Source organism: Sapajus apella, unplaced genomic scaffold, assembly GCF_009761245.1.
Source record: "Sapajus apella isolate SASKATOON/1434 unplaced genomic scaffold, GSC_monkey_1.0 scaffold137, whole genome shotgun sequence".
Classification (NCBI taxonomy): Eukaryota; Metazoa; Chordata; class Mammalia; order Primates; family Cebidae; genus Sapajus; species Sapajus apella.
The window spans coordinates 2,737,374-2,757,329 of NW_022437077.1; the positions used below are offsets into that span (position 1 = coordinate 2,737,374).

The 19,956-nt window shown below is 49.0% G+C and overlaps 1 pseudogene; it reads right to left on the reverse strand.

The window, feature by feature from the left end:
- On the reverse strand, positions 1-917 carry LOC116540259 (annotated as a pseudogene).
- Between the last annotated feature and the right edge of the window lie 19,039 nt (positions 918-19,956).

A 19,956-nucleotide genomic window follows, 5' to 3' on the forward strand; every position in this document is an offset into this window, starting at 1 on the left:
TCACTTTATTTTTCTTGTATAAAAACCCTGTGTTGTAGCCACAGCTGGAGCTTCGGTCTCCTGCACGGAGACTCTGGTGTGGGTCTTGACGAGGTAGTCAGTGAATTCCTGATAGGGAGACTTGGTGAATACAGTCTCCTTCCAGAGATCGGGGGTCAGGTAGCTGTAAGTCTTAGAGATGGCATCAAAGGTGGCCTTGGCGAAGTTGCCCAAGGTGGCAGTGCAGCCCTGGCTGAGGTGTAGCAGCCATCGATACCAGCTATCATGAGCAGCTTCTTGGGCACAGGTGCTGAGACCATGCCAGGGCCCCTGGGCACGGGGATGAGGCCCCAGCACACAGCCACAGCGGCCGGTCACCTTGCAAGGACGGTGTGGGGCTGGCCGATCTTGTTACCCCAGTAGCCTCTGCGCACGGGGACAATGGAGAGCTTGGCCAGGGCTATGGCCCCACGGATGGCAGTGGCCACCTTCTTGGAACACTTAACACCCAGACCGACGTGACCATTGTAGTCCTCAATAGCAACAAACGCCTTGAACCTGGTGCGCTGGCCAGCACGGGCCTGCTTCTGCACCGGCATAATCTTCAAAACCTCATCCTTGAGAGGGACCCCCAGGAAAAAGTCAATGATCTCAGATTCCTTGATGGGCAGAGAGAAGAGATAGATCTCCTCCAGAGATTTAATCTTCATGTCTTTGACCAGGCGGCCCAACTTGGTGACAGGCATCCGCTCCTTATCCTCGGCTTTGCCTCTGTGAGCTCCGCGGCCTCGGCGGGGGCCCTGTCCACGCGGCGACCCCGGCCCGGGATGCCACTGCCGAAACCTCCGCGGAAGCCACCGCGGTTCCCCATCCCAGGGCCCCCGCCCGCCGCCCCCGCTGCACCGGCATCATCCGCCATTTGGTGTTTCATCGGAGAAGAAGCGCTCCTGATTCTATTACCATTTATTCATTTTGCTTATTTCTGAACTTCACATAAATGGAATCATACGTATGCAAACTTTAGGGTTGCCAGGTTCGGCACATAAAAATCCCGAATGTCTTTTTTTTTTTTTTTTTTTTTCAGGCAGAGTCTTGCCCTGTCCCCCAGGCTGGAGAGCAGTGGCACCATCTCAGCTCACTGCAACCTCCACCTCCCAGGTTCAAGCAATTCTCCTGCCTCAGTCTTCCAACTAGCTGGGATTACAGGTGTGCGCCACCGTGTCTGGCTAATTTTTTTGTATATTTAGGAGAGACAGGGTTTCGCCATGTTGGCCAGGCTGATTTCAAACTCCTGACTTCCCATTCTGCCCTCCTTGGCCTCCCAAAGTGCTGGGATTGCAGGCATAAGCCATTGCACCCAGCCCAGATGTCATTTATATTTGAATTGCTCCTGGGACTTATACTAAAATAGTTATTCATTATTTAATCTAAAATTCAAATTTAACGGAATATCCTGTATTTTATTTAGCAACTCTAGTAGTCATGTGTGCCTGAATTTCTTTCAGCATAATTGTGAGATTCACCCATGTTGCAGTTATCAGTAATGTCTTTTTTTTGTTTGTTTTTTGAGACAGGGTCTCGCTCTGTCACCCAGGCTGCAGTACAGTGTTGCAATCTTGGTCCACTGCAGCCTCCACCTCTGGGACTCAAGCAATCCTCCTACTGCTAAATTTTTTGGTGTTTTTTTGTAGAAACGGGGTCTTACTATGTTGCTCAGGCTGGTCTTGAACTCCTGCACTCAAGTGATCTGCCTGCCTCAGCCTCCCAAAGTGCTGGGATTACAGGAGTGAGCCACCTCACCTGGCCTCAATGTGTTCTTCTTAATCATAGTATTCTTCTTCTTCTTCTTCTTTTTTTTTTTTTTTTTTTTAGAGATGGGGTCTTGCTATATTGCTCAAGCTGGTCTCAAACTCCTGAGCACGAGTAATCCACCTGCCTCAGCCTTCCAAAGTGCTGGGATTACAGGCACGAGCCACAACGCCCAGCCTAATTGCTATATAGTATTCTATTGCATAAATGTACCACCATATATTTATTTCTTCTACTGTCAGAGACCAAGGGTGGGTTATCTTAGAAAAGCAGTGTAGAGTGATGTTAAGTGGGTACATTGTGGCATCAGAGGCTTGGGGCATTTATCTCTTAATTCCGCCTCTGACTTGTGACCTTAGCCAGGTTACTTAATCTCCCTGTGCCTCAGTTAGTTCAATGTTAATATGAACTAATAACAGTGCCTCAAATGCTGTTGTAAGGTTTAAAGGAGATATTCCATATAAACCACTTCGAATCGGGCCCAGCACAGACTTAACTCAGTAGATGTTGCCTGTGTCATACCCATTAAACGTGGGAGAAAACTGAGGTTCAGAGGCTTGAAGAGACTTGCTCAAAGTCACATACCCAGTATGTAACAGATCCCTTTGTCATGGATATTGGCTAAATTCGAGTCATTCATTCATTCAACAATTTTTTTGAGCATTTATTATGTGCCAAGCACTCTTTTAGGTCCTGTGACAGTCCAAAGGTTTCTACTAATATGAAATATACATTCTTTTTATCCGCAATCTTGGCTCACTGCAACCTCTACCTCCCACCTCAATCAGTCCTTCCGCCTCAGCCTCCCAAGTAGTTGAGACTATAGTTGCACCCTGCAATGCCTTAGCAAGGTCTAGCTAAGCTGCCCAGGCTGGTCTCAAACTCCTGGGCCCAAGTGATCCTCCTGCCTCGGCCTCCCAAAGTGCTGGAATTACAGGCATGAGCCACTGCCCTTGGCCTGAAATGCACATTCTAGGGAAGCTAACATTCCTGTCTGCCTGCCGGACACTTGACGTGTGATTTTCAGTTAAATGAAATATTGTCTGAAAAGTACTTAGCGTGGAGCCACACTGGCAACACCATTCCAGAAATGGCAGCAACTAGCCAGGTAGTAGCAATATCTACAGAAATGCTGGGAGATGGGTATCAGCAGCCCCATTTTAGAGTTATGAAGACTGATGCTCTGGAAGGGTGAGGGACTAGCTCAAGAAAGCACAGCCAGTCTGTGGCACGGCAGGAATTCAAAGTCATGGCCACCTGACTCCAAAGCCCTCAGGATTTCTCAGTGGGGGTTTTCAGTTCTGATGGACAAGGAGGGCGGGATGGCTACAGCTTGAGGATTCAGCTCTGCCTCTGAATTCCAGATGTCTGGGGTTCAAGGCTTAGCTGTGGGACCTCAGACAAGGTTTTGGCTGTCTACGAGCCCTAGTTCCTATACCTTCGCAATAGAGAATTATACAGAAAGCTCTCAATGCCGTTACAGGCAGGAAATAAACAATCAAGCGTGCTACTGCCGATCTACAGTGAAGAGGGGGCTTCTGAATGTGTCCGTTGCTAAGTCTCTAAGTCAATTTCTTTTGTTTGTTTTTTTAGAGACAAGGTCTTGATCTGTCTTCCAGACTGGAGTGCAGTGGCACCATTGTAACTCACTGCAGCCTCAAACTTCCAGGCTCAACCCATCCTCCCACCTCAGTCTCCTGAGTAGCTGGGACTACAGGCACATGCCCCCAAACCCAGCTAACTTTATTTTATTTTATTTTGTAGAGGTAGGGTCTTGCTGTTCCCTGGTTGGTCTTGAACTCCTGGCTTCAAGCAATCCTTTCCACCTCAGCTTCCCAAAGTGCTGGGATTACAGGTGTGAGCCATTGTCTCCAGCCTAAATCAGTTCTTACTTATAGAAAGAAGCTTATGGCCAGGTGCAACGGCTCACGCCTGTAATCCCAACACTTTCAGAGGCCAAGTCGGGTGGATCACGAGGTCAAGAGATTGAGACCATCCTGGCCAACTTGGTGAAACCCCATCTCTACTAAAAATATAAAAAATTAGCTGGGCATGGTGGTGCAAGCCTCTAATCCCAGCTACTCGGGAGGCTGAGGCAGGAGAATCACTTGAACCCAGGAGGTGGAGGTTACAGTGAGCCGAGATCTCGCCACTGCACTCCAGCCTGGTGACAGAGCAAGACTCTGCCTCAAAAAAAAAAAAAAAAGAAAAGAAAAAGAAAGAAAGAAGCTCACAGATATGGGAATGTGCCTGGGATATCTTGTTGTGTGTGTGTGTGTGTGTGTGTGTGTGTGTGTATTTTTTTTTAATCAGGTCCTAAGACCATAAGCAGGTGTGATATGTCTGCATGGAGCCCCGTCTGAGGATACACTAGACAACCCTTTAAGTAACACTTATCTGTGTTGGGTTCTGTGCTAAGCACTCCACAAATAGTTAGCTTGTTTCATGCTCCTAACGTGTAATACCCTGTGTGTGACAGGTGCTTCCATTATCCAGCTTTGCAGGTGAAGAAACAGGCAGGGGAGAGGCTACACCCTAGCATGGTTAGGTTGCAAGCCAGCACGTGGCCCCGGCACTTTGGTCTGAGTCGGCTCTTGACCACTTAGTTCTGCTACCTCTGCTAAGAGTATTTTTCTCTGGGTAGTAAAATTTCCATGTTTTGAACTTTTTTCTTTGTACTTCTCTTTATTGGTTGAGCTTTTGTGATAAGTAGGTTCCATTTTCATTAAAAAAAAAAAAAATACAGGATGGGTGTGGTGGCTCACGCCTGTAATCCTAGCACTTTGGGAGGCCGAGGTGGGTGGATCACCTGAGGTTAAGAGTTCAAGACCAGCCTGGCCATCATGGTGAAACCCCATCTTTATTTAAAATAAAATAAAATAAAATAAAAAGAAATAAAAAAATACTAGAGTTCTAATACGGGTTTTTGATGCCTTTAAGAATTAGCTGTGAACACCTACAGGGAGGGCTAGAATCCTAAGAGAGAGTCATTTTGTCAAAGGGACAAGTCACTCAGTCTTTTTTTGTGGCAGTGAAACTACTGTCCTTGATATTGGGGACCCAGGGGCCAATCCTAACTTCCTCCTACCCTAGGGCCTCCTATGATCCTGGGCAAGTCCCTGGTGTCCCTGTCACTACCTTCCTCCAGCCAGGCACGTGGCATAAAGTGGGCCTTGGTAAATATCTGTTGGATAGAGGAAGAATGTGTCACTGTCTCCTCTGGGCCTTGCTTCACCTCCACCACCATCAAAATCGGCTCCGTGCCTTTCCTTGGGGCCTTGAGAATGAATGAATGAATGAATGAATGAAGTCACTGTAAAGTGCTCATTGTTTACGGGTATACATGTATGTATGCGTTTATGTATTTAGAGACAGAGTCTTAACTCTGTGGCCCAGGCTGGAGTGCAATGGTAACATCTCGGTTCACTGCAACCTCCACCTCCCAGGTTCAAGCAATTCTCCTGCCTCAGCCTCCCAAGTAGCTGGGACTACAGGTGCACGCCACCACACCTGGCTAATTTTTGTGTTTTTCACTTTTTTTTTTGAGACGGAGTCTTGCTCTGTCACCAGGCTGGAGTGCAGTGGCACAATCTTGGCTCACTGCAAGCCCCGCCTCCTGGGCTCAAGCGATTCTTCTGCCTCAGCCTCCTGAGTAGTTGGGACCACAGGCACGTGCCACCATGCCTGGCTAATTATTTTGTATTTTTAGTAGAGACGGGGTTTCACCATGTTGGCCAGGATGGTCTCGATCTCTTGACCTTGTGATCCACCCGCCTTGGACTCCCAAAGTGCTGGGATTACAGGTATGAGCCATTGCGCCTGGCCAATTTTTGTATTTTTAGTAGAGACAGGGTTTCATCATGTTGGCCAGGATGGTCTCGAACCCCTGACCTTAAGCGATCCACCCACCTTGGCTTCCCAAAGTGCTGGGATTCCAGGTGTGAGCCACCATGCCCGACCTTGTTGGCAGGTTTTTAGAAAGGCAAACAGCAAGAAACATGAGACCCAACCAGATGGATGACGAATGGTGGCCCATCAGGGCTAGGGGAGTGACCTTCCAAGCACCCCTAAAATCACTGTGCAGGCCACATCGGAAACAGGCCCAGGCCTCCCCATGGCAAGGGCTGCTGGGAGTTTTCTGCCTGTGACCACCCCCACCTTGTGACCGACTTCTATCACCCTAGCCTGGGGAAGGCTGGGCCGCAGGGCCATAAAAACCTGCTATCATCAGTCCGTATCTCTACAGCCGGGCTGTTTGCCAGGAGCCCTGCAATTATTTTTATTACATACAAGTCCTATAATTAATTTTATCACTGTTTTCTCACAGCAGCCTCGCAAGGAGGGCTAGTTTTTCTGTCTTTCGGTTCGGAGTTGGGGGAACCGGAACCCAGGCCTTGAAGGGGTTTCATGGAATTTCCTGGCTTTGCCCAATGCTCTAGAGAGGGTCAGGGTTTGAACTCAGAGTCTGTGCTGGGGTCCAAGCTGAGAGTTGGCAGCAAGGCGGGGTAAGTGGTACAGAATAGCCACTCAGAGTAAACGAAAGCCCTGAGGCATGGCTATTCCTAGCTGTGTGACCTTAGGCAAGTCGCTTAAACACTCTTTTTTTTTTTTCTTTTCCAAGAGACAGGGTCTTGCTCTGCTGCCCAGGCTGAAGTACAGTGGCCCAATCATAGCTCACTACAGGCTTGAACTCCTGGGCTCAAGTGTTCCTCTTGCCTCATCCTCCTGGGCAGCCAGGACTACAGGCAGGCATCACCAAGCCCAGGTAATTTGAAAAACATTTTTTTTGGTAGAGTTGGGGGTTTTGCTATGTTGCCCAGGCTGGTCTTGAACTCCTGGCCACAAGCAATCTACCTATCTCGGCCTCCCAAAGTTCTGGGATTAACAGGCATGAGCCACTGAGCCTGGCTGTGTGCCTTGGGGAGGAGCAGCAGTACTCACCTCGTCAGTTAGTACGGATGTGTGCTCAGTAGCTGAGGGTCTATTGACTCTTGAGTTGGAACCTGGATTCATCCAGGACCTGTCCCACTGGATGGCTTGGCCATGCCCCTTGCCATCTCTGAGTCTCAGATGCCTCATCAGTAGAATGGGCATCATCCTGCCTGCTGCAACCCTGGGTCTCTCATCTCTAGTCCCATCAGCCTTCTCCACATCTTCCAACCACCCCAGCTTTGCCTTGTTAACGCCCAGTTCTCCACTCAGATATTTGTCTTCCTCTCCCTCCTGTCTTCTCTTCACTTACTTAATATGTATTTTGTGATCACCTACTATGTGCCAGGCGATGGAAAAGACAGGCAAAGCCTTCGTCTTCATGAAGGGGAGATAGACAAGACACTAAAAAGAAGAAAAGGGCCAGGCACAGTGTCTCACGTCTGTAATCCCAGCACTTTTGGAGGCAGAGGCGGGTGGATCACCTGAGGTCAGGAGTTCAAAACCAGCCTGGCTAACATGGTGAAACCCCGTTTCTACTAAAGATACAAAGAATAGACATGCATGGTGGTGGGCACCTGTAGTCCCAACTACTCTGGAGGCTGAGGCAGGAGAATCGCTTGAACCTGGGAGGCGGAGGTTGCACTGAGCTGAGATGGCACCACTGCACTCCAGCCTGGGCGAGAGAGCAAGACTCCATCTCCAAAAAAAAAAAAAAAAGGAAAAAAGAAAAAAGAAAACCCCCCCAAAAGACAAGGCAATTGCAGACTATAATCATCATTCCTAAGGGAAAGTTATAGCACCCTAAAAGGAAGTAACTGTGAAGGTTGCTTCCTAGAAAGGTCTCTCCAAGGAGACACTTTTATTTTTTGGTTTTTTTGAAACAGGGTCTGGCTCTGTTGTCCAGGCTGGAGTGCGGTGGTGTGATCTTGGCTCACTGCAACTTCTGCCTCCCAGCCTCAAGCAATACTCCCTACTCAGCCTTACGAGTAGCTGGGACCACAGGCGTGAGCAACCACGCCTGGCTAATTTTTGTATTTTTTGCAGAGACAGAGTTTTGCCATGTCGCCCAGGCTAGTCTCGAACTCCTGAGCTCAAGTGATCTCCCTCTTTTGCTTCCCGAAGTGCTGGGATTACAGGCATGAGCCGGTGCTCCCAGCTGAGGCTTCCATTTTAATTAATACTGTATTTGAATATGCACATGGGGCGAATTCAAGCAGCTGTGCTGCCGCCATGTCAGGCCCTTTTGTCCCCAGCTTTGCAGTCTTCCTCCCAAGAGGCCCTGTGTTGCCAGTTTCCTGAGAGTGGGTTACATTTGCGACATCTGAGTCACAAGAAGCAGCAGCTATTTTGAAGACATGGGAGAAAAGGAGTCCAGGCAGAGGGACACGGTCGTGGTGGGGAAAGCAAAGGCCCTGAGGGTGGACAGGCGTCGCTGAGTGATAGCGGGGAGCAGAGGCCATGGGGGCTGGCAATTGGAGGCCTGCAGGTGGTGGGAAGGAATTTGCATGTTACTCCATGTGGCCTGGGGATAACTGGGTGGGCTGGGGACTAAGCCTGAGCATCTGCTGATTAGTTTATAAACACTAATCTGCTGATTTTTTATAAACACCCAGAGAAGGGACTCAGGGGCCAGAGTGGGGCAGACCTGCTGGGAGGTAGCTGGGCTTTAGTAAATATTTTGTGACCACCTACTATGTGCCAGGAGATGGTGAGCACCAGGGCTGGGATGGAGGAGTGAGGCGGTGGGAAGTGGTCGGTTTGGGTTGTTTGGAGGTGGGAATGAGTCGAGGTGTCGGGGCCATAGTCTCTCATGACACCTGGCCGCCATTGGTGTCATGTGGCAAGATGCAAATGGCAGGATGGGTTTGGGGGTGATTCACGTGACTGGGATTGGTGGGAGGGAAGTGACCATGGGGGACAGGCAGAATCTAGCAGGCAAGAGACTGCCACAGCCATCTGCAAAGCTGTGTTCCCACTTACCAAGGGCCTCTCCACCCTCTAGTCAGTCCTTGGCAAACACATGGCAAACTAGCCCCCTAACACTCCACTCTCTTTGCTGGCCTCCTGCCCCACTTCCAGCCCAAGTTCATTCTCTGCAGTGTTTATTAAAACACGAATCAGAAGATGCTCAGTCCCAGCCCCAACCCCACCCACTTATCTCCAGCCTGCATAACCTCCAAGTTCCTTTCCGGCACACCACGTCTTTGTGGCTGGATGCATGCTGCCCCACTGTAACTTGGCATGGAGTGGGCCTTAGGGGACTAGAGGGTGGAGAGGCCCTTGGCAAATGGGAACACAGCTTTGCAGAGATGGCTGCAGCAGCCTCTTGCCTGCTAGATTCTGCCGGTCCCCCATGGGCACCTCCCTCCCACCAATCCCAGTCACATGAATCACCCCCAAACCCATCCTGCCATTTGCAGCCTGCTTCTGATACGCAGGATTTAGAACCCCACCGTCAGATTCTCATATTCTCTTTGCCATGGTGGAACTTTTTTCCCCATGAAAGCTTGACATATAAAATCCATAGAAAGTTGTAACTTCAAATGCCCGAGAACTCAGGAAAAACAGGAGAGTGAAACAGACATGAATCTCAACACCGATATCATCACATACAGCAATTGTCGAGAAAAAAAAGAGGCTGTTTTATTAAGCACGACAATTTCAAATCGGGGCATACCTGACAATTGTATTCTTTTTTATTTTTCTTTGAGACAGAGTCCCACTCTGTGGCTCAGGCTGGAGTGCAGAGGTGTGATCTCGGCTCACTGCAAACTGCCTCGAGGTTCAAGTGATTCTCCTGCTTCAGGTTCCCAAGCAGCTGGGATTACAAGCGTGCATGTAATCCATGACCAGCTAATTTTTGTATTTTTAGTAGAGACAGGGTTTCACCATGTTAACTAGGTGATCCTGACCTCAAGTGATCAGCTCGCCTCAGCTTCCCAAAGTGTTGGAATTGCAGGTGTGAGCCACCAAGCCCAGTCTTGACAATTGTATTTTTCACCTGTTCAGCAAAGGTTAGACAGATGCCTCCTGTACTTGGAATGGATGATTTCCTCGTTTGGTTTCCCTTCTATCCAAACACAATCCTGCTTTGTCCAGAGAAATACTTCCAGATGGTAATGGTTTCTGCGTATGTGTTTCAAAAAATTTTACATAAAATTTGAAGTATAACACACATGTGGCTGGGCATGATGGCTAATGCCTGTAATCCCAATACTTTGGGATCAGGCTGGAGGATCACTCAAGCCCAGGAGTTGGATGCCAGCCTGGGCAACATAGCAAGATCCCCTGCCTCTACAAATAATAATAATAAATTAGCCAGGCATTGTGGCACGTGCCTGTAGTCCTAGCTACTTGGGAGGCTGAGGTGGGAGGATGGCCTGAGCCTCAGGAGGTGGAGGCTGCAGTGAGCTGTGATGGTGGCACTGCACTCCAGCCCGGGTGACAAAGTGAGACCCCAACTCTAAAAACAAAAACCAAAAATCAGACATCAAAAAGTGCACAAAACTCGAATGTGCAGCTCAATGAATCATCGCAAAGAGAACCCCCATGCCACTGGGACCCAAGTAGCTGGAATTACAGGCACCCACCACCACGCCTGGCTAATTTTTGGGTTTTTAGTAGAGACGGAGTTTTGCCATGTTGGCCAGGCTGGTCTCAAACTCCTGACCTCAGGTGATCCACCCGCCTTGGCCTCCCAAAGTGCTGGGATTACAGGCATGAGCCACTGCACCAGCCTTATTTTAAGATATTTTTAAAGAATCTTTTGTTTCAATCACTGAATGTCTGCTGCTCTCCTACTACTGGGGCTACATGGTGACTGACAAAGAGACTTTGCCCTCAAGGACCAAGGCTGCTGGGGAACCCTGCTCACCAGGGTCTCTCTCCACTGCACTATGGCTGGCTTGAGGGCAAGGATGGGGTCTTTTCATCTCTGTGAAAGAGAGATGATCAACAATAGGTGTGGAAACTGGCAGATCATACCACAGTGCAGGGGGGGCAGCAGGAGTCCAGGATCCTCACCATGAACTATCCAGCTCCAGGCAGGAGGCAGTGCGGGTCCCAAAAACTCACGGGGGATTCTCAGTCTCAGGGCTGTTGACATTTGAGGCTGGCTAATTCTGTTGTGGGTGATGACCTGCACAGGGTAGGATGTTTAGCCTATCTCTTTTTGTTTTTTGGGGATGGAGTTTCGCTCTTATTGCCCAGGCTGGAGTGCAATGGCACAATCTTGGCTCACTGCAGCCTCTGCCTCCTGGGTTCAAGCAATTCTCTTGCCTCAGCCGCCTGAGTAGCTGAGATTACAGGCGCCCACCACCATGCCTGGCTAATTTTTTTTTGTATTTTTAGTAGAGACGGGGTTTCTCCATGTTGGTCAGGCTGGTTTTGAACTCCTGACCTCAGGGGTGATCCACCTGCCTCAGCCTCCCAAAGTGCTGGGATTACAGGCGTGAGCCACTGCACCTGGCGTTTAGCACTATCTGTTGCCTCCACCAGTAGCATCTTCGCACCAGTCACGATGACCCAAAGTGTCTCCAGACATCACCGAATGTCTCTGGAGGGCAGTCACCCCAGCTTGTGAACCGCTGGCTTAACTGAAGCAAACTTAATGAAGAAAGTGCAGAGGTGAGGCACACAGGGATTGCAACAGTGGGGAGCTGTTAGCACCCCAAGGCCAAAGGGGAGAGAGAGAAAATGGTGTTGCTTGACGCAGAGATAGCTTGAGCCATAGAAGTGAGGTCAAGGCAGGAGTTGAGGCCACAGAGAAATTCAGCCTCCACCCAAGCTAAGGCAAAACAGTGAGGGAGCGGGGGTGGCATCAACACGCCCACTTCTCCCCCATCCTGCCTTTTTATCTCTGTGGATTCTTCCCCTTGGCTGAATGCATTGTGAGGTCAGAAGGCACAGCTGCCTCCAGGCTGCAGAGCAGGACAGACAGCGTTGGAGATTGGACTGTGCGTGTGTGGATAAACAGAGAAGAACCGTCACAGGGAGGCAGGGACAGGCACCAGAAGACAGGACATTAGCATACTTCTTCAGCTAGAGAAAGCTGGGAAGGAGTATCTCACCAGGAGAAAGAGCATGCATGAAACCATGGAGCGCCAAGACAGCCTGGCTCCCTGCATTGTTTATTTAATTGTGATGGTTTGTTTGATTGACTCTGCTCTGCGTGCACGTGGTGAAAATAAAACATTTCAAAAGGTCCAAAAGGGCATAAAGTGGGAAGTAGATCTTTCTCTCACCCATGATCTTGGTTACCCAGCCCACCTTCCCGGAGCCATCTTGCTCTCCAGTCTCTCATCTCCTTCTGGAAGTAGTTGGTGCACATGCTGGCCAGTAAATGTATATGACTTGTGTCACTTGAACTCCTAATTTGATTTAATTTCATGGGTGTTGGCCAGGTGCGGTGGCTCACGCCTGTAATCCTAGCACTTTGGGAGGCCGAGGTGGGTGGATCACCTGAGGTCAGGAGTTCAAGACCAGCCTGGCCATCATGGTGAAACCCCATCTTTAAAAAAAAAAAAAAAATTTCATGGGTGTTTGTGGAGCCCCTACTGTGTGCAAAGAAATGATCTGAGCTCTCTGGCTTCACACCCTAAGCCCAACTCTGATCCACTAAGCACTGTGCAGCTTCAGACCCACCATTGCTGGTCTCCCATCTCTTTCTCCAAACAACGGGTAGGCCTGCCACTGTTATGTTGTTCAATTCATTTTTTATTTCTTTTGAGATGGGGTCTTGCTCTGTTGCCCAGGCTGGAGTGCAGTGGTGCGATTTCAGCTTACTGCAACCTCTGATCCCGGGTTCAAGTGATTCTCTTGCATCAGCCTCCTGAGTAGCTAGGATTACAGGCACCCACCACCATGCTCTGCAAAGTTTTGTATTTTTAGTAGAAACGGGGTTTCACCGTGTTGGCCAGGCTGGTCTCAAACTCCTGACCTCAAGTGATCCACCTGCCTCGGACTCCCAAAGTGCTGGGATTACAGGCGTGAGCTATTGTGCCCGGCCTCAACTGATGTTTTGTGGATTGAACTGAATTAAAACTGAAACATTGGTAAGAAGCAAATGATAATGCAGGAGCACACATAAACCTTGGGTGTGGTTCAGGAGACCACGTGTTTTGGGGAGAGTGAGGGTTCTGCCTCCAAAGATGGTCTTGCTGGAGCCAATGGACAGTTGTCTAAGAAGGGAATACCTATAGCGTGACCTAGAGGGGGCACTCGAGTGTGAGCAGGTTGGGTCCAATCACCTTTGCGGGACTTGACCTGGCTTAGGTCAGTCCAGGGAAGACCAGATCTTGCCTGGCTACTCCCAACTGTTGTCTGCAGCCCCTGGGGGAGTTTAAGGCCAGGAGAAGGAGCGGGCAGAACTGGCCAGCTGCAGAAATGGGGAACCCCACAACCAACATGTGAACTTGCTGATGCCTAGAAGCTAACAACCAAATCTGGTTACCAGAAACCCAGGCAGAAGTTGGGAGGCCAAAGCAGCCCAGGTCTCCAGGAGCAGACAAGGACCAGGCTCTTGCTCACCTGCCCTGCTCTTCCCTTCTGATCTCTCTTGTTCTCTCAACACCCAGCTCTTTCCTGAAGTGCCTGCGTGTTGAGCACTTCAGGGCAAACACGCCTGCCATGACGGAGCCCCTTTCTGTGCAGATGCTGAATACACACCAGCCCCCACTCCCATGGCTGCTTTGCAAGGACAGTGTTAATTGTCCTCACTTTGTAAACAAGAAAAACTGAAGCTCAGAAAGGAGAGATGGAGGGCGGTAAGGTCGGGCAGTGTACACATATGGTGATATCATTGGACATTTTGTGTTGAATGATGGCGTGTTGAACACAGAATCAGATACTTTTACTTTATTTTATTTTACTTTATTTTTGAGGTGGAGTCTCTGTCTGTCACCAAGGCCAGAATGCAGTGGTGCGATCTCAGCTCACTGCAATCTCTACCTCCTGGGTTCAAGGGATCCTCCTGCCTCAGTCTCCCAACTAGCTGGGATTACAGGTGTGCACTACCAAGCCCAGCTAATTGTTTTGTGTTTTTAGTGGAGATGAGGTTTCACCATGTTGCCTAGGCTGATCTTGAACTCCTGACCTCAAATGATCTGCCCACCTTGGCCTCCCAAAGTACTGGGATTACAGGCATAAGCCACTGTGCCAGGCCAAGAATTTTAGAATCATAAAATCCAGGAGTCCTGGGCTCCCAGGTTACCAGTATAACCCACACTGCCAACACCCCCATCTGTTCCCCACACTGTAAATGAAATGTTTCTCTCAGGCCGACCTCCCATCCACTCTGGCGTCGTCTTCTCTCACCTGAGGTCTTGTTCCAAACTTGTCTCTCATCTCACCTTCTTCTAAACCTATACACAGCAGCCAGGAGCATCTTTACAAACTACCCACCGGATCGCACCACTCTGCTGCCCCTTAAAACCCTTCCCTGGCTCCCCTTTGCCCTCAGAATAAAGTTCAAACTCCTTGACATGGTTTACTAGGTTCTCAGTCATCTGGCCACAGTCTCTGGCCACTCCGCCCCTCTTCCACCGCCTCCCACCCCCAACTCTACACCAACCCATACTGAACTCATTTTGCTTCACCAGGTGTGCTGGATGCTGGCTCTCTCCCCCACCCCTGGACCTTTGCAATGGCTGTTCCAGTTAATTGGAACACAGTCTACAACAGGCTTTCTTCCCTGGTTGAAGTACCCTCTTTTCCTGTTTGCTTTTTGGGACAGTTTCTGCTCACATCTCTCCTGAATAGTCTGGATTGGTGTCCCTTCCTTTACCACACTCCCCACCCCACTGCTGTGCTTCCCCACGTGACAGAGATCACTGCATCCTGTGTGCCCATGTGTTTGCTTGTGTTCCCATTCACTCACAAGCCACAGGTGGGCAGATACTGGGGTCATCTTTTCTCTGCTGAACCCTAGCACCCAGCACTGTGCCTGGCAGAGAAGAGTTGGTCAGCCAAGATATATGTTTTTGTTTGTTTTGTTTTGTTTTTTGAGATGGAGTCTTGCTCTGTCACCAGGCTGGAGTGCAGTGGTGCGATCTCGGCTCACTGCAACCTCTGCCTCCCTGGTTCAAGCAATTCTCCTGTCTCAGCCGCCCGAGTAGCTGGGACTACAGGCGTGCACCACCACACCTGCCTAATTTTTAGTAGAGATGGGGTTTCACTATGTTGGCCGGGATGGTCTTGACCTCTTGACCTTGTGATCTGCTCTCCTCAGCCTCCCAAAGGCATGAGCACCACGCCTGGCCCAAGATATATGTTGATAAATGAATAATAAGATGTTAGAATCACAAGCTTTTAGAACCACGGACTTGGTGAAACAGAAGCCTAGTCTCAGAATTATATAATTCTAGACTTAGTATTAATTATACACAGAAATAGAATCTCCGAAACTTAGGATCTCAAGGTTGAAAGAATTCTCGGGCCAGGCGCGGTGGCTCACTCCTGTAATCCCAGCACTTTGGGAGGCCAAGGCAGGTGGATCACAAGATCAAGAGATCGAGACCATCCTGGTCAACATGGTGAAACCCCGTCTCTACTAAAAATACAAAAAATCAGCTGGGCCTGGTGGCACGTGCCTGTAATCCCAGCTACTCAGGAGGCTGAGGCAGGAGAATTGCCTGAACCCAGGAGGCGGAGGCTGCGATGAGCCGAGATCGCGCCATTGCACTCCAGCCTGGGTAACAAGAGGGAAACCCCGTCTCAAAAAAAAAAAAAAAAAAAAAAAAATTTATTTGGCACCTGATGAGTGGGAATGCACTCACTGCAGCGGCTTCAAACGTTTATTTTTATAATGTGTCCTTCTATGTTTATTAAGCACCTAACTTATTTATTAACCAATATTAATTGAGCTTGTTTATTCTGTGACCAGACACTATGCTAGGCAACTATATGGGTCATCTATGGCTGCATAACTCATTGCCTTGATTTTAAAACAACAAACATGTATTTTATCATAGTTTCTGTGTGGTAGGACTTCAGAAATGGCTTAGCTGGGTGGTTCTGGCTTAGATGTCTCATGAGGTTGTAGTCAAAATACCAGCTGGGACCATGATCCCCTGAAAGCTTGATTAGGGCTGGAGAATCCACTTTCAATTTGGCTCATTCACGTGGCTGGCAGTTGGCAGGAGGCATCAGTTCCTCCCATGTGGACCTTGCCATAGGATTGCTTGAGTGTCCTTACAACATGGCCGCTGACTTCCCCAGAGCAAGGGATTCAAGATGGCAAGATGGAATCCACAATGCCTTTTATCATCTAGCCTCAAAAGTCACACTCCCTCTTTTTCACAAATCCTAGTGATTATGCAGGACAATGCTATTCAGTTTGGGAGGGGAGTACATAATGGTGGAAATACCAGGAAATGGAGATCACTGGGGGATATCTTGGAGGCTGGCTACCACAGCAGCATTGAATAAAACTCAATCTCTGCTCTTACGGAGTTAACAGTCTAGGGAGGGAAGGATAGAGGTAGACAATAACAAAACAATGAGTTAGAGCTGGAGTAAGCAAATTTCACCCATGGGCCACATCTGGCCTACTGCCTACTTTTGTAAATAAAGTTTTATTGGAACTCAGTCACACCCATTCACTTACATATTGCTTATGGCTGTTTTATGCTGTAAGAGCAGACTTCAGGAGTTGCAGCAGGGACCATATATCTTGCAAAGCCTCATGTACTTAGCTAATGATCAGGGAACGCCTCTCCAAGAGGCCACGTTTAAGTAGGGACCTGAATGTTTCAAAGGAAGTGGCCATGGGAAGAGCTGAGGACAGAATGTTACAGATAAAGGGAACATCGGGGTAAAGGCTGTGAAATGGGAACAGCTTCAGTGTGTTGAGGAACAGGAAGGAGCCCAAGGGGGCTGGAATGGAGTGGCCATGGGGAGGTGATCTCAGGGGCATGATCAGAAACCAGGGTCTGTAGGACCTTCAGGTCCTGGTGAAGAGTTTGAAGTTGTTCCAAGAATAATGGGAAGCCATTGGAGGGTTTTAAGCAGGGAGAGGTCGGATCTGATGCAGATGGTAGAGATGCCTGGTGTAGTTTTGCTGCCACGGGCCTCTTAAATGCAGCTGTCCCGGAACCTGTTAGTCCTGACAAGACTCAGGTAAAGACCTCTGGCATCCTCCCATGATTACATGTTCAGGCTTACCCATCTCTCTGATGTGGAAGTCCTTTCTTTTGACTCACTCCGAGTCCCTTGCTATCCCATGCCAGCCTGCCTCTTCTGGATCTAAGAAATCTGTGAAGTTGGAAAGAACACTGAATTTTGAGCCCTGGGTTCTAGACCATTCCCCCGTGCAAGAGTCTGGCAGCCTCACTGGATCTCAGTTTCCTTGTCTGTAAAATGAGAGGAGAGTCTAGTCTGCCTGGCCCAAGGCCAGGTGATTAAATGTCCTAGGAAGAGCATGAAGGGCGTGTGGCAGCATGGATTGGGGTGGACTTGACCAGACTGGGGTTGCTAAGGTGAGCAGTGGGAAGTATAGGCGGCTGGTGCATTAGGCAGAAGGCTTCCTGCTAACCCTCCTCAGCTTGATTTTTTTTTTTTTTTTTCCTGAGACTGGGTCTTGCTCTGTCACCCAGGATGGAGTGCAGCAGCGTGATCTCAGCTCACTGCAACCCCTCCCTCCCTGGTTCAAGCAATTCTCTGCCTCAGCCTCCTGAGTAGCTGGGATTACAAGCACACACCACCATGCCCGGCTAATTTTTGTATTTTGAAATCCTGACCTCGTGATCCATCTGCCTCAGCCTCTCAAAGTGCTAGGATTGCAGATGTGAGCCACCATGCCTTGCCTTTTTTCTTTTTTTTGAGATGGGGGTCTTGCTCTGTCTCCCAGGCTGGAGTGCAGCGGCATGATCTCAGCTCACCACAACCTCCACCTACCATGTTCAAGTGATTCTCCTGCCTCAGCCTCCAGAGTAGCTGGGAATATAGGCACCTGCCACCACGCCCAGCTAATTTTTGCATTTTTAGTAGAGATGGGGTTTTACCTTGTTGGCCAGGCTGGTCTTGAACTCCTGATCTCAGGTGATCCACCCGCCTCGGCCTCCCAGAATGCTGGGATTACAGGCATGAGCCACCACGCTGGCCTGAGTTTTAAACAATAGGGAGGCTCACTGCCTCCCAGAGGTCCTTGGGATGGTGGAGTTGTCTGGCTAGGGGCAAGACCTTTGAGGAGGGAAGAGCCAGGGGGCTAATCCGCATCCAAGTCAGCCTCAGGTGCTAGCAGGAGCACAGGATCTGTTGTCACCGAAAGCCCTGGCATCATCACTGATTTGCCCTGTGGCCTTTGTATCCTCAGCTTTCTCATCTGTGAAATGGGGGAATCTGACTGGAGATGCTTCCGCTGTAAGCAGCACTAGCATTTTATGTACCACCTAGAAAGAAAGCGCACTGCCAATTAATTGTGACAATGCTTCCTTATCAGTTAGAAGTATTTTCTATTTATTAAAAGGCTCTTTGAGACTTAAACATCGTTTTTAAAATTATATATTGGCTGAGCACGGCAGCTTTCAGCTGTAATCGCGGCACTTTGGGAGGTTGAAGTGGGAGGAGGTCAGGAGTTTGAGACCAGCCTGGCCAACAAAGTGAAACCCTGTCTCTACCGAAAATACAAAAAATTAGCCGGGTATGGTGGTGGCACCTTTTATACAGGTTACTTGGGAGGCTGAGGCAGGAGAATCGCTGGAACCTGGGAGGTGGAGTCTGCAGTGAGCTGACATCTGGCCACTGCACTCCAGCCTGGGCAACAGAGTGGGATTCCATCTCAAAAAAAAAAAAAAAAAAAAAAAATCTCTGGGCACAGTGGCTCATGTCTGTAATCCCAGCACTTTGGGAGGCTGAGGTGGGCAGATCACTTGAGGTCAGGAGTTTGAGACCAGCTTGGTTAACATGGTGCAACCTCATCTTCATTAAAAATACAAAAATTAGCCAGGTGTGGTAGTGCGCACCTGTAGTCCCAGCTACTCGGGAGGCTGAGGCAGGAGAATTGCTTGAACCCTGGAGGTGGAGGTTGCAGTGAGCCAAGATCATGCTATTACACTCCAGCCTGGGTGACAGAGCGAGACTCTGTCTGAAGAAAATAGAAAATTATATATCACCCTTGTGTATACATAAAAAAGAAAATCTGGGTAAGATAGATTAGGTAAGGAATTTCAAAATTTCACAGTCAGCATCCAGCCCATTGAGGTCACTTTTCTGCTCAGAATCTTCATTGTCCATATGTTTCCATGCAATATCGTCTTCCATTCCATTCAACACTTTGCTCATGCAGCATTTCTTGAAAGAACGCTCCACTATCGTTTCCTGGATTTCCTCCCAAACTGCTTACTCCTGTTCTGCAGGTTTTGCCCAGGTGCTTTCTTGATCTTATCAGAAGGTGTCAATGGAAGGTTTTGGGAAACAAGCAGGACTCCGTGTCCCTTCCTCAAATGGTCCTTAAGTCATTTTTGATGAAACACAAAGGGGGTGCCGTTGTCCAGTTAGGCCACTGGAAATAATGATCAGAACCAATTAGGTCAGGGCCACCACCTGATCTAACCCGTAGCAATTGTGGGATGCCACTGATTTAAAGGCACATCCTGATTTCAGAGGTACTATAATGTGAAAAAGGGCGTGTCATAGAATTTTTAAAAACATTGCAATAAGGCTAGATGCAGTGGCTCACACCTGCAATCCCAGGACTTGGCAAGCTAAGGTGGGGGATCAGTTGAACCCAGGAGTTTGAGACCAGCCTGGGCAACATAGCAAGACTCTAAGTCTACAGAAAAATTTAAAAATTGTCCAAACATGGTGGCATGTGCCTGTAGTCTCAGCTACTTAGGAGGCTGAGGCTGGAGAATTGCTTGAGCCCAGGAGGTCGAGGTTGCCATGGGCCATGATTGAGCCACTGCATTCCAACCTGGGTGACAAAGTGAGACTCTGTCTCAAAAAGAAATAAACCTCACAGGGTTTTTTATGTGAAGATGAAATGAGGTAAATGAAGGATGGTCCCTGACCAGAGGCCCCAAAGTGCTCGGCTCAGCATGGGCTGTTCCCTTGGCATTGCTGAACTCTCCCTGACTCCTCTTGGCCCAGGGTATTGCCCTCTCTTGCAGGGCCAGCTCAGGTTTATAGCAACAATCGCTGCCCCTTGCAGACGTGACCTCAAAGCCATAAAGGCTTTTACGGTTTCACTCTCCCCCCATGAGATAAGCTTGGGGAGCCCTTCCCAAGGCCGGAGAGCAA